At 39.5% G+C, this 15,317-nt stretch overlaps 1 long non-coding RNA gene across 1 annotated transcript in view; it reads right to left on the bottom strand.

Annotated features, from left to right (window-relative positions):
• Window positions 1-2,297: 2,297 nt before the first annotated feature.
• Window positions 2,298-15,317, bottom strand: part of LOC119766780 — a 33,447-nt gene continuing 20,427 nt past the window's right edge. Inside the window, exons 3-4 of the long non-coding RNA XR_005277120.1 lie at window positions 2,470-2,676; window positions 2,298-2,400 (exon numbers count right to left, since the gene is read on the bottom strand). This is a non-coding gene — a long non-coding RNA (uncharacterized LOC119766780). The remainder of the gene's footprint in view (window positions 2,401-2,469; window positions 2,677-15,317) is intronic.

Raw genomic sequence — 15,317 nt, 5'->3', positions numbered from 1 at the left:
TAATCATCAAAGATACGCTGGTTTTGAAGAAGATAATGTTCAAAGTCACTATTTTTTAAAGCTCTTTTGAATTTATTTCAGAGGACGTACATGGAAATTGTGAGATCCAGCCCAGTACACACTTTAAACATATGAATCATGAGAAAATTCTAATATTTGAAAAATAAATTAAAATTATATCAACTATATCACCCCGACTTAAGGAATTTGAATGGAAAACAGTTAGAGTCCCACTTTTTGTATTAAGTCCTGTAGAAAAGTTATGCAAAGTTAACAAGTCCTAAACTGATCTGATTGTTTCAATAGTTTCTTCAAAAAGTAAAAAAAACTTGCGAAAATTTTGTTAACTTTGCATAAAATTTCTACAGGACCTAATACAAAAAGTGTGACTCTAACTGTTTTCTTTTCAGAGTTATGACAATTTCCGTAAAAAAGTCGAAGCAAAAAATGTTAGTGTGTAGTGGATCCTTAAGGATCAACACTTTAAGAAAAATTGTAAACATTGAGGTAATCGATATATCTGATAAATTCAATGATTATTTTAAAATTAGTTGCTTCTTATTTTCGATATTTTTTGTTTGTTTCAAATGTTTTCAGCACGACACTTTGATTTATTTTTATTTACATACAAAATGAGCATGTTGCGTTCCAAGAAGTAGATTGATGTAATAGTTGATAATTTATTAGTAGACTTATAATGTAATTTTTACAAATGTTACATATTATTTTTTTTTCGTTGAGTACTGATAGTGAACCTTTATTATGCTATTAACAAAAAGGATCAACTTAAAACCTTAGCAATTCTATGGTAATATATTGACATTTAGTTGTATTGAAAGTTTGCAAAATTAAGCTTAGGTAAGTTTTATATAGAATTTCCAGAGTTATATAAACTTTTATACTAAGTAGTTAGTAAACTTTATACTCAATCCAAATTATTATTTTAATCGGTCAAAGATGCCTATTTGGAGTTGGGAGGCTGGATTTATGGTGATTTGCCAACAAATAACTCTATTTATGTTAATTTTTCGAAAGGTGTACAAACTTTTTTTGAACCTTTTTTGATTTTTGTAATAGTAGGTATTTGTTATAGAACTTTTTATAGAAATCATCTTTTCATGAGCTTTTTGTAGCAAAATGTTCGGCATGAGTTTCTGAACAAAACGTAGTACTTGGTTTTTGTCAAACTTTAAAAAATGTTTCATCACAAAATGTGCATAGGGCTCAAGAGGTGTAAATACTTTTTTTACATACTGTAAATACAAGCAAAAAGAGACAATAAAGATTCATTTTAATATGGTTTAATTTTTTTACTACACAGCCGCAATTGGTTACTATTTTATGAGTTATGACACTGTAGTATCTATATATATAAAAAATTTCGACGGTTTTGTTCGAACGCGAATCAATTCAACACGGAACGTCGGATCGAGGTGCTCTTTGTTGCGTTGGGTTCGTTTAAGTCCAAGGAAGGTTCTTACGCCAAAAAGTGGCAACTTTGGCCACTCTGGAACCGATTCCGGAAAATCTGCAGATTGTATGGGAAAAAGGGCGTAAAATCAAATTTTGATCATAGAAGGCTGAATAAGAAAAAAAGGCTAAAAACGTCAACAAACGAAAAAAGGAAAAGACGAAGTTTTTCGGGTAAGGCTTGTAGTGTATATAAACATTGACAAGAGAGGATTAACAGATTATCATTCTGTGATTTTAGTGAAATAACACAATAAGAGCTTTCCAATCATAATAAAAATGCTTCGAAAACATCATGACATCTGATAAATATCTTGATCCAAAAAATAAATTGATTAAAAAATGTCAACGCAGTGCACGCGATTCAATAAATAAATTTAAACAAATGGGAATCAACCTGAATTATAACAAATATTGAACAATAAATATGTTCATAAATTATATAAAATATTTTGATAACTCCGACTCCAGCTCCGACTCCGGGTCTATCAGAAATTTACGACTCCGGCTCCGACTCCAACTCCAACTCATAAAATTTAGCCGACTCCGACTCCGACTCCAGTTATTCGAGTTTTGACGACTCCGATTCCGACTCCGACTCCAGGTCCCTAAAAAGACCCGACTCCACCGACTCCGACTCCACAGCCATGGTTATAAGGTATCCCTTTTCCCTTTTGTACATGTAGGACCTCATACATTTGAAATCACTGAATAGCGCAAGCTACAATATTTCATGAATAAATGAAAGTTGCTAGTATTTAAAATTGAGGTGAAAAGTCATCAATTGTGATTGGACACTCAATAATATTTTAACTGAATGAATGTACATGGAAGAAAAAAAAATCTGAATAAATATAAATTAAAAAAAAAATCTTGCTTCTCACTGGCACCGCTTCCTGGTACGGCACCTGCAGCTCTTTCGCATCCTTCCTGTGAATCATACAAAATAAATCCAAAAATCAAAACCAAACCCCACAAAAAAAATCTCTCTCCACTCACCAAATGGGTCCGGAAAGGAACAAAAGTTGGCTTCTATCCGGGTATCCGGGAGACCAAGCCCTTCCGCTGGCCATACGGAGCCCGAGCCCGAGGACGCAGCCTTGTGGCGATGCTCATCTTCGCGGTCACAAACCGGGCAGGCAATTTACTGGACTGGTACATGGCGGCAGCGAACTCACGTGGTCTGCGAAAAACGAACACACCGGACTGCCAAAACTTTCAAATGAGGAAACAAAGCAAAGTCTCATGAAGTTGTCGCGAAACTGCATTTCAAATCAAAAAAAGATCAATTTCAAGTGTTTTCCTCATCACTTTGAATACTGCCCACCATTGAAAAAACGGCTGATATCAAAAACGAGATAGTAGCACCAGGTGGTAGAGGATGTTCCAGCGCATCTTCTGGAACTTGAATTTTACTGAAATAGTGCTTAGACTTGGCTGTCGATGTGAAAAACCAAACGGCTCATATGCCACTCTTATGGGAAATTGCCTTGACGGAGATTTTGTCACAAACACTAAAACACGTTTTTCTCGGAATACTTGATTTGGCATAATAGCCGGGCCGAATTTTCAATTATGGGCAGAATAGTTCAACACAGTGGGGCAAATTCATGAGCAAAACACTTGAAAAATTTGAGCCACCCGAATGATGGTGTAAAAAAATACCAAAAAGTCAATCGCCAAAACACTTGAATTTAATAATGGATTGGATTAAAATTGAAACACAAACAAATGAGATCTAAGATGCGGCTTAATTGAATCATTCAAGTGTTTGGGCACTTGGAAAAAAGGGTGGCGTATTTTCAGTGTGAATATTTCAATGATTTTTTTTTTTTTAGTTTTAAGTTAGGATTTGTTGTTAAAGTGATTTTTTTTTTTCTTTTTTACCCAAATGTATTCGATTCGATGCGAAAATGTAGAACAATTTGAAGTAAATAAATGAATGTGAACAGTTAATAATAAAACGAAAAATACAACGAAGATGAAGAGCATTTAGCCATACCACTTAGAATGTAAATAAAATGTAATAATTATAAGAATGTTCAATAAAGATATATTTAATTAAAAAAAAAATCAAAAGGGAACAATCCAAGAAAAAGCACTTCTGCTGGACAGATTCCTTAGAGGATTCAGGTTGGCACTTTTTGGGCCACTTTGGCATCAAATGCAAACGGCAATTGCCGATGTTTACCTACGGATTCCATCGTGTAAGAACCACAATTTCTTTGTAATTCCTTTCAACCAATAATTTTGAAATGGTTCTCCGTTGAGAGTTGAGCATGCTGTTCCGGGGATGCAAACACACCGTTGATGAATCTGTGCCGAGACCGTCGTTTGGTTTACTCATTACGATTAATTAGTCTCAATAAATAGATAGCCTATTCCCGATGATTTTTAATTAAATGAATTACTCACGAAAAAGATAACAATGTTTTGCTTCTTTTGCCAAAAACAGATTTGTAAAATATTATTTTGCCATCAAGTTAAACTCATTTGCGTTTTTGTGATTTGCCCGAAAATCTTCAAAATCTGGCATGCCTGTTCCAGTAAGAAATGAAAATTACATATACTACTGAATCTGTGCCCGGATCCCACCGCTTATTTAGGCGTGCGGCAAGCGTGCATGGTTCGATCAACAAAAATATCAACAACCCGTTCTTGGCTTCAAGTCTCCAACACTAAGCATATCATCAAATAAATTGTTCCTCCTCTCAGCGGTTTCCTCCCATCGGCTGTGTCGGTGAAGAAGACGAAAACAAACCGAAAATAGAGAAAGAGAAAACCACATTTTTGCATCTCATATTTTTTTACGTTTTGCAGGGCCGGATCAACAACAGTAGGGGCTCAGCTGTAAAACAGAAATATAAAGTCCAAATTCAGCTGCAAATCAGCTGTAAAAGCGCATTTCCAGCAATTTCCAAAACATTTCAGCTGTTATTAACTGCAGGTAAAGCGCTGTTAGTGCTGAACAATTACATTTTTTAAGTGCTGATTGGTTACTTGGGTCGTACTGAGGAAGAGGTCTGCAACGCAACAAGGCACTGTTGCGTGGAAATTTCCACACAGTTGCAACAAAAAGCGAATGATGAGGTTTGGGATAACTGGCGCAAAGGGGCATTCGTCACCATTCTATGCCAATATAACCCCGCTCGGTCAGCCCAGGGAAATCATTCTATCGCTGGACGCCGATGAGTAAACCACAACCTGGACCTGGAAGCAGATGGCCTGGAGGCCCAGAAGCAGTTGACTGAAAAGCAGCTGGCCTGGAGCAAGGAGCAGTCCAAGCGGAGGCAGGCCAACCGGAATTATTGAGAGCCACCGGAATAATCTGGCTCCAAGACCCGGAATGGCCAGATTCTTCAGGGGTGAGAGACTGGACAATATGGGTATCAAACTTCTTGGTTTTTGATACTGGTAATAAAAATGGCCATTTTAACAGTATTGGCCACAACCTGGAGTGGCCGGTGCCCCCAAAGAGGTTCTCCCGATAGGACATTTACCGAACCATACGATTTTGGGCATTATTGCTATTAATATTCATGGTTTTTGATATTCCTTCTTCTAGTTTCCTCCTTCTAAAACACTTTGGTGAGGATGTTGTATCCCATCAGCGTTCGCCCTCCCCAAAATGTTTACCCTCCCCATACAAATGACATCGGCCGAATCTCCCGCATGCGGGGAGAAAACGCCATTTATATATCGAACCCCAAGCAACAAAAATCTTACCAGACAAGCACCGAAAATAATGATCAACTTCAATATTTCACTCAAACTTCATCCAGAAGGTTTTAGATACCTTTGTAATTTTTTTTTATGACCTTTTAAATTTTCTTTTAACGTTTCAAGTCATTTATTATTTTTCCTCCTTTGTTTCCTGAAAATCTGAAAACCGTAATCGTATTATTTGGGCACCTACCTCATCTCCATACTCGGAGTAATCCCTCTATTTTTTTCCTTTTTTTAAATTTCTACACATGCTTGAAAAGTGGTCGTCTTAATGCTTATTTTTAATTATAAATGATTTATACATCTTTCTACTATTTCACCATCATCTGTATATTTGTTTAACAAATTCTTCTTGACACATATCAATTTGCTGAAAACCTAAAGATTTTGTTAACCCAAAAAGATGCCCCTTTACCCCTTTAGCATTACGACTGAGTAAACTCCAGATTTATTTGTAGTTCTTCAACTTATCGTGTTGAAATATGACACCCAACATACCAAGCCAGGACCGAGGTGTAGAGGTAAGCGTGGTTGCCTCTCACCCAGTCGGCCTGGGTTCGATCCCAGACGGTCCCGGTGGCATTTTTCGAGACGAGATTTGCCTGACCACGCCTTCCGTCGGACGGGGAAGTAAATGTTGGCCCCGGTCTTACCTCATTCCTGATATCCAGCTTCTTTTATTAGTGTGTGTAATTCGAGTTATGGTTTGATTATTGTCTTTTTATGTCCATCGTTCGTACAATCTCATATTTATTTTATTTTATTTTATAATTTTTTTTCTTATCACTTGAATAACCCTTTCTTCAAATCCAGGTGCTGAAAATATTCCATTCATAACTAAAAAAGAAACATTAATACATTCACACACAAATTAGCCAAGATCAATGTACAGTATCCTAAGCTGGCGCTCGTATTTGCCCTTTCCGAATTGATAAAGGGCAGTCTCAAGCCCTCCGACCATCCCACTTTTCGATGGGTTCGGGGTCCCAGCCATGCGGAGGGAATATTCATGGTTTTTGATATTGGTAATGAAAATGGCAATTTAGAAAGAAGGTACAGCTCCCTCCGTGTACGCACGAGAGCATGCAGCTAGTGCTCAGTGCTCCATCGTTTTTTCGATTTTTTTCGCCGTAATTGATTGCGAGTTTGCTTCTCCAGCATGCCAAAGGCCGGCCGTGGCCGTGGCAGTTCGAGTGCGGCCTCGAAAAACCCGCGAAGTTCGTCTACCGGCCGTGTGCAAAAAGGTAAACAAACCAACGCCGTGTCGACCGCCATCGCGCAGGGGAGCGTGAGCGCAGAAGGAATCGACAAAAAGTTACTACACCCCGGATATGTTCCAAGATCACCAGTGCGAACCCGTTCGGGTACCTCCGGTGCCACGACCAGTGGCACATCAACATCCGCCAACATTCCCATCAGGAACGAGTTCCAGATGCTGAGCGACGACGAAGAAAACAACAACAACACCGACGGTAGCACCACTACCGACGACGACGACGACGATGGTCGTGCACGGAAAAAAGTGCCGACGCCAAAAAAGAATAATTCTCCAACGGAACGAAGACCACCTCCAATGTTTGTTTTGGACACGTTGGCGGACGATGTTGACGAGTTGCTGGAAGGCCTCGGATATTGTCTGAAAATCGGTAAGTCGGCAGTGCAAGTGATCACACTGAATAAAAAGAACTTCGACCTGGTGTTTGAAGAATTGAAGCGTAGCAACTTCAACTTCTACACATTCAACCCCGAGAAGCCCCCTGTTAAGGTCGTCTTACAGGGCTATCAAGACCGTCCGATCTCCGACCTGAAGGGTCACCTTTCGGACGCCGGAATAAAACCGCGGGAGATTAAAGTGCTCTCGCGCAAGACAACGGTAACAGGTACACACACACTGTACCTGTTGTACTTCGACCGCGGCACCGTCAAGATCCAAGACCTGCGGCGGACTAAGACGTTGGACGGTTTTTGGGTAAACTGGCGGTTTTACACCAAGAACCCGACGGACGTAGCGCAATGCCACCGTTGCCAGAAATTCGGCCACGGCTCGCGGAACTGCAACCTCCGGCCCCGCTGCGTGAAGTGCGGTGAGTCACACCTCTCGGAGGCGTGCGCACTGCCACGAAAGGCGGACTTGGGGGACAAGGCAGAACAAACCAAGCCGCGCGTAAAGTGCGCGAACTGTGACGGCAACCATACCGGCAATTACCGCGGATGCATCGCGCGCAAGGCCTACCTCGAGGAGCAGGAAAAGAGGAAGAAGAAAGCAGCAGCGTCCCACCCTCCTCAGCGAAGTACGAGCGCAGCCGTTCCTGCAGCTGGCCAGCGTACGGTTTCAGCGGACAACCCAGCGTTCCCTCCTGGTTGAGGGCGTTCGTTCGCCAGCGTGGTCGCTGCCGGTAGCGGCAGTACGGCCCAGCAAGAAGTCACCGGGGAAGATCTCTTCACCCTGCCGGAGTTCTTTGCTCTCGCGGGGGAGATGATGACGCGGTTTCGGAGCTGCCGGAACAAGGCAGAACAATTCCTGGCCCTTGGGGAATTGATGATCAAACACATCTACAAAGGATAAATTATCTGTGATCTAGATATAAGCTTTCTCTTCCTCTATCCCCTTTCCTTTGCAATTTTAGCAAGTTTTTTTTTATTTTTCTTGCTCTTGCTAGTGCCTTTGTTAAAGAAATAATTGTTCCTAAATGGATTATGATGCAACACACAGCTGTAAGGAACTCCAAAACTCTGTTATGCACTTCAAAATAACTCATTGTATCTTGATTATTCACCAATAAAACCGAATTGAATTGAATTGAAAGAAGGTGGCCACAACCTTGCGTGGCCGGTGCCCTAAAGGAATTTTTCCCGGGGAGACATTTACTGAACCTAGGTGGCCACAATCTGGAGAGGCCGCTATTTCACGATTGTTCCGATTGGGGGACAATCATTGAACCATACGGAAACTCACTCACGAGTTACTCTACCATGAGGAAAAACTAAGTTACCTGCGAGTAAATTACTCAACACTCTCGGTGAGTGTGAGGGCCTTCCTCATTTACTCACAAAGAGGGCTTTGAGGACTCTCGAGGGCTATTTTAGAAAACAAATTTCGAGATGTCAAACTCTACATTGGTGAATTTCTTGCTCACTCAACAGCGGGAAAGTAGTCCTGATGGTAGAGGAGCAGTGCTATCAAATAGAAGTTTTTTTTTATCACAGTGATTCAAATCCTGATTTTTATCTGGTTTTTTTTCAGCGAGTTTTGTCCTACCGACGGATAGGTCGGAGTTGACTAGGAATGTATCTGTGGGTGTATTTTAACAGCTTTACCAGCAGTGGATGACCGTGTTGCTGAGGTAAGTGGCCACTCCTGGTCGTCGACAGTTGTATAAATGTGTTTTGCTTCAGAATCGGGACATCCCGAAGAAGTTGCTAAGTTTTCTGCTAAGTTCTTTGTCATACTGGTCATGTGTAACATAACCACCTGCAACTTTTTATCATCAGTGTACGGATTTGGTGACAATCCCAGCCAAACTATTCACCGACATGGCATAAGACTGGTTGCAACGCGAAGTTTTATAATTGTTTCAAATTGCGAGCAGTTTTAAATTTTTAGAACTGGCGGAAATGAAACTAGAACACGGTGCTCGCAACGCGCTGATCTAAATGTTGTTTCAAAAAAATGCTTTTAATTGTGTGCGTATGATTATCAACACAGCATCATAGTGTGTGTGTAAGAATACGTGGACATCTCTATATATCTGATTTTTTGAAACTGAGTTCTATTCCAGTTCCAAATCGTCTCACGTTTGAAACAAACTCGTCGAGCAGTTTTATTCCGGTTTCAAAATACTGCTCGAAAAATAAAACTGCAACTCCGCGTTGCGGGTGGTCTGTTTCAGTTCTATTTGAAAAATGAAACAGCTAGAACAAAGTAGAGCCGCGTTGCAACCAGTCTAAGAAAACTCAAAGAAAACTTACCGATGAAAAAATACACCAAAATTGTGAGTTTAACAATACAATACAGCATGCACCCTTACCAAAAATCATGATTTTTTGAGTTCCAAATCCCACTTTTCATACGATTTTTTGAGTTCAGGTACTACAACCATAAAAATGGTTATATGGGTTGAACTGAAAAATTCGTATGAAAAGTGGGATTTGGAAATTAAAAAAATCATGATTTTTGGTAAGGGTGTGGACAGAGAGAAGGGAAATGAGAGGGAACACTGGCAATTTATTGTTGGTACCGTAACGCGGTACACTGGTACACAGCCCTTCAGCATACCCTGACTGATGGACGGGGCCGACAACGGCCCGAAAACGGCCGGACGGCTCGACAAAACGGCTCGAATTCCGTCGGTTTGTCCAACGGAATTCAGGCCCTTTTCGTGCCTATATGCAACACTTTGTCCGACGATCGTCGAAATCGACGTTTGAGAAAATCGACGTTGATGGGCCGTTGTCGGGCCGTTTTCGGGCGCCTTTGTTGTTCAGGTTGTCCTGCCATTGTCGGACGCTCACGTTTCGGATTTAGGGGTTAATTTAATAATTTAATAGATAGAAAAGTAAACTTTATTGCAAATAACTTTATTTTTCTTTATAAATATCGATAATTGATGTATTTTTGTCTTCGGTGTGTTCTTGAAAGCCTGTTTGGATCCAAAGAAGCAGCTCTGGCATGTTTTATTTTTGTCTTTGCCTAAGAGAAAAGGTAATTTAAGAAAATATGAAGAAAAAAAACAAGCAGATTAAGAATTTACCTCTTTCTCCACCGCATCACCTAATTGACCGACAGCTGCTTATGCCGGATGATGGCCGAATCCACGCCGATTAAAGTTCCCTGGTGGTTCCTCTGGAGAGATAAATTTGTCCACCGCGGCCGGATTCCGTCCAGGGAAAAACATGTTTGTTTGACTTGTTCTCACTAGTATCATTTTAAATAAAATTTAATGGATTTGGTGAAAAGAAAAACTGTTGAAGAATCCACTTAGTGAAAATCAATGATCTGTCATAAATTTTATCACCGCCTGCTAATTTTCTATACGCCGATCAAACGCAGGACAAACGCTCGAAGATGGCAGGACAAGATCGATTTCGAGTAGATAACGCTTCGAATCGCACGACCGCGGGACTTCTGTCTAACAGGGTAATCTCAGCAGTCAGGCGTGACAAATTTTTGTTCAATGGAGACTGAAGCGTTACGTTGTTGGTGACATTTGCAGCTGTCAACAATTTTCACCTGTTTAAAAAAATAACTGTCAAATGGAAAAGTTTCGTCCGTAAATTTGAACAAACAGTGAACAGTGAAGCCAACATGATGTCGGTCAAGAGGGATCGCTGCATTCCGTTGCCAATTTAGCGCAGCATTTATATTGGAAAAAAATAATTAAAAAAACTAACTTAATCCACCTATGTGATTGGTGCCTTCCTCACTCTTTTCCAACAATGGGTGATATGTGATATGATGGCAGGGGTTTAGACACAAATTTGGTCCAAAAAAACACACATATCACTCAAGGGCTCATAAGTGGCATCATAAGTGGTCAGAACTCGAGACAGGGTTGCCAGATCTTTCATGTTTTGGACTCGTTGGAAAGGCCTTTCGATTACCTTACCAACGATGGGTCGGATGCTGGATCCGGACATTGTTTACATACATTTAAGTGAGATCCGGCTACAAAAAAGTACATAAATATCACTTAAGTGGTCGTAACTCGAGACAGGGTTGCCAGATCTTCAATGTTGTGGACTCGTTGGAAAGGTCTCTCGATTACCTAATCAACGATGGGTCGGATGATGGATCCGGACTTTGTTTACATACATTTAAGGGTGCACAGCAACGAAGGAAGTTGTTGTCTTCCTGTTTCAAATTTGCCAAACTTACGGACCCAATCCTGCAATAACGGGATTGTAAAATTAGTCAAACTTTGTTGTTAATTGCTTTGTGGACAGTACTTTAGGGGATGAATAACAAAATATTGCAATAGTAACCGTAGTTTTGAAGATACTAAAATGTCTGTAATAAAAATCTGGGTGCATAAGCTCTGGTTGATGTGCACCGTTAAATGAGATCCGGCTACAAAAAAGTACATAAATATCACTTAAGTGGTCGTAACTCGAGACAGGGTTGCCAGATCTTCAATGTTGTAGACTTGTTGGAAAGGTCTTTCGATTACCTAACCAACGATAAGTCGGATGATGGATCCGGACATTGTTTACATACATTTAAATGAGATCCGGCTACAAAAAGTACATAAATATCACTTAAGTGGTTATAACTCGAGACAGGGTTGCCAGATCTTCAATGTTGTGGACTCGTTGGAAAGGTCTTTCAATTACCTAACTAACGATGTATAACATGATGATGTTTGGTTCAGGTTATTATTATTATTTATTTATTCATCTTCCGAAAATATGCGAAAACACATTTTTATACATAACTTTTGAACTACTTATTGAAACTTCAAACAACTCAATAGCACCGTATGGGACCTTAAACCAAGTTGAATGCTGCTGGTTTGGTCAAAATCGGTTTAGCCAGTGCTGAGAAAACTGAGTGACATTATTGGTCACATACACACACACATACTCACACACATACCCACACACATACACACACACATACACACACATACACACACACATACACACACATACACACAGACATTTGTTCAGTTTCCGATTCTGAGTCGATATGTATACATCAAGGTGGGTTTTCGAGCTTCAAATAAAAAGTTCAATTTTAGAGCAGGATTATAGCACAGACAAACAGACGTGAATCTTAGTTGATTTTTTCAAAAAATCCATCGTCCCCACAAGAAAATTCAAAATTGGGCTGCACACTAGCGCGATCTGCAGTCCTGTTGCGGAAACCTCATCGTTTCAATAAACCACTATAAGAGTGTACCCTCTTCCCCTTATCCGATTAAGCGTGTACAAAAGAAAAATGACGTTTGTATGTTGTTTATGTAATGAAACATTGTTATGTTCGAGGGTAAGTTTTTTTTTGAATCAGACAAATTATCGGGAAAAATGCTGCCAAAGTTCCACGCGATGGCGTCAAAGAATGCAAATTAAACAGTTGCTGCACCAGAAACATTGCATTGTGGTATCCTCTTTCGTACGGCGTTCCGCAGCAGATTCAACTCCGTGGTCCGGAACAGACATGAACCATCATTTGTACAGGGTGACAAAGGCAGGTCAAAAGGCCTTGGCTAAAGTGAACAAGGAGGAGCTAGGAAAGAAAACTTTTGTGTTTATTTTAAACGGAGTGGGAGAGGAGGATTGGCAACGCTGCCAACAGGTCCGGTTGTTGTCGCGTCGCGCTCCTTGGTTTACACTAATTTTTCGAGTTTATTTTGAGGGTTAAAATTAAGAATCTAGTGTCGATCAATTTGTTTTAATGTACTATAACAGAGGAATAAACAATTTCAAGGATTTAGCAGTGATTTCAGTGTTTTGAAGTGGTTTTTGTTTTTGCTGCTCGGGGAGTACCGGCCATTTTGCGGAAGTTGACTTGCAGCGATATGTGTGTGTGCGCGTTGGTGTTTTCAGGTTTTCGAGCTGAAGTATTCATAAAAGAATGAAAAGTTTCGAGTTGTGTTGCAGTTTGTAGCTAGAGGGTTGATTAAATAGATTTTGTGAAAAACCGCCTTTTACGTGGTTGAGCAAAGTCTCATCCATCCTTGGTTTTCGATGACCTTGGGAATGAAAGCCTTAAGTGTGAAAGAGAAAAAAGAGGTGACGGGGCGACGAAAGGTTACAGCTCATCGAGGCTGAGTGCTTTGTTCCAGTTCCAGCAACCACCACGCCACTGCGCTCGACGGTGGTCGGTGGTGGAACTACATAAATGCAGTGATGCCTTCTTCGTGGAATCCCGGTGAGATTGTTCCAAGGAAAACGATTGTTGTTGTCGAAGTCTCGTTTTTCGTTTAAGAACTAAACAGGGAAATAAGTTAACCCACTAATATTTTAGTATCATCATATTCTTTAAGTTACTCAGCATTGCTCCGGAAGAAGCATTAAATATGACTTTAGTGTAGATTCATTTTGTATCGTCGTATGTCTATTCGTTGATTTGTGAGTTTGTTAAATCTTTCCACAGCCGGCTGTCTAAGACTTACCTGCTATAAAATAATTAAGGGATTATTATTATTCCTTTAACTAAACATTAATTTTATCGACAGCAGCATCCGGTTACACGCTTTGAGAATATGTATAATATATCAAACAACTAAAATTTAACAAAATGGCAAAAGTCAGTCCGCAATTTTCGCACTCTTCTTACTCTACCAAATCTTTTCCTTCTCTTTCTAAATCATATCAGAAGTTTTAAGGTATCTTTGTATGGACTGAGCACTTAATAGCGTATCGATTTCCTTTCAATTCATATTTATTTCCTTAAAAATAAACAAAGTATCGCTTCAACTTTCAGTACTGACAATAAATAAACAACACTTTAAAATATTGGTAAACCAATACATAAAAATCTTAAAGGTTAAAAAACAATATCGGTTACATCAATTGGTGAAGGTACTACAAAAAAACAGTTTAGATCAGTTAAAATGAAAACTCTAATATCATTGTGTGTACTCTGAAGCCGGCTTTATGAGTTTAAATATAACAATCTAATAATAATGCTAATTTAGCACAAAAACCCAAACAATTAAACCAACATACATATCACCCGCAATACCTTTCGAGGTATATCCTAGGGTCCTACCTTTCTACTAACATTGAGTCCAAAACCTCCCTACAAACATCTATACCACTACGGTGACGCAGGGATCCTTGCGCACTTTAGATAGGTGTTTACTAACATTCCTTCCGTTCCCCAAAGGATAGCTTGGACCCGGCGAGGACCCCCTTATGCCCTGGGCTGTATTACACACTCATCAAAAGATGAAGACATGGTATCTCCCGTGTTGGATTATTGTTCCGGATGAGGGTCTAACACAACCACACCAAACAGAGGGATAAGCGTTGTGGAGCCATCCGTGGATAGGGCGTCCTAAAATGCTAATGCTAATGCTAATTTTAAACGGAGTGGCGAAATTAACGAGAATCTCAATAGGAATATTTTGCTTTCGCAGTTGATGATGCAAAAAACAACAACGTGGATTCAAAAATCTCCCAAAATAACAGTTCTTTTAGTTTATCAAAAACTCCTGAATCATTTCATAGCAAATTTGAATCAATTTTGATCAAAACGATGTTCTTATGCAATTTTTCCTTTGATTTTCACAAAACCTCGTGCTTTTTGTTCTGCTGCAACAGCAATCAAGCGGCATAAACAGAAATATCCCGCGCTCACACACACAACCAATCAATTCAAGAAACGTCAAAGTGTACGGTGGCGACATCATTCTTGATCGTGTCTCGTTGCGGTACTGTGGCATCCATGTTTTTTGCTTGTTTGAATTTGAATTGACCGTTTTCGTTGGCGATGGAATAGAAAAGAGTTTCACGTCTGTTTGTCTGTGATTATAGCCTTACCTCAGTGAGGAAGGCAAAAGGTTTATGTTTTGCCGACCTATGACTTTATTTAAAAAAAAACCGTTGCTCAACAGAATTACAGAATTGCTGTTCGTATTTTTAAGGTTGTCATCGATTTTTTTTTATTTATATATATTCAGATTTTGTTTTCCAATTACACAGTTCAACAAAAAATCAAATGTTTCTTGTCTCTGAGACGAGAATATTTGTTCCTAGTAGATTTTTGCCTGCTGAATCCGAATCTGGGTCCAGAATTGCTCCAAATGGTCCCAATTTTGAGATACACCCGTTTGAAATGTTAGTTTAGGCCAAAATTAGCTACTTTGTCGACTATTTTACAAAAGAACTATTGAATAAACAACTAAACCAATACATGTATCTTAAAGTTCACGTATTCCCCTTTCTGAAACACCCCTGGTTTTTAAAATTTGATTGTTTCTACGCATATTTATAGCCATTTTAAAATTAGAATTTGACTTGCATGCAAGTTGGAAAAAGCTGAATGAGAACCAACTGAAAATATAATTTTAAAATGGCTATAAATATGCGTAGAAACAAACAAATTTTAAAACCAGGGAGAAAGTGAACTTTAAGATACATGTATTGGTTTAGTTGTTTATTCAATAGTTCTTTGT

Source organism: Culex quinquefasciatus, chromosome 2, assembly GCF_015732765.1.
Source record: "Culex quinquefasciatus strain JHB chromosome 2, VPISU_Cqui_1.0_pri_paternal, whole genome shotgun sequence".
Classification (NCBI taxonomy): Eukaryota; Metazoa; Arthropoda; class Insecta; order Diptera; family Culicidae; genus Culex; species Culex quinquefasciatus.
Note: the sequence above shows the minus strand (reverse complement) of the source record. Positions and strands in the feature narration are given on the sequence as shown.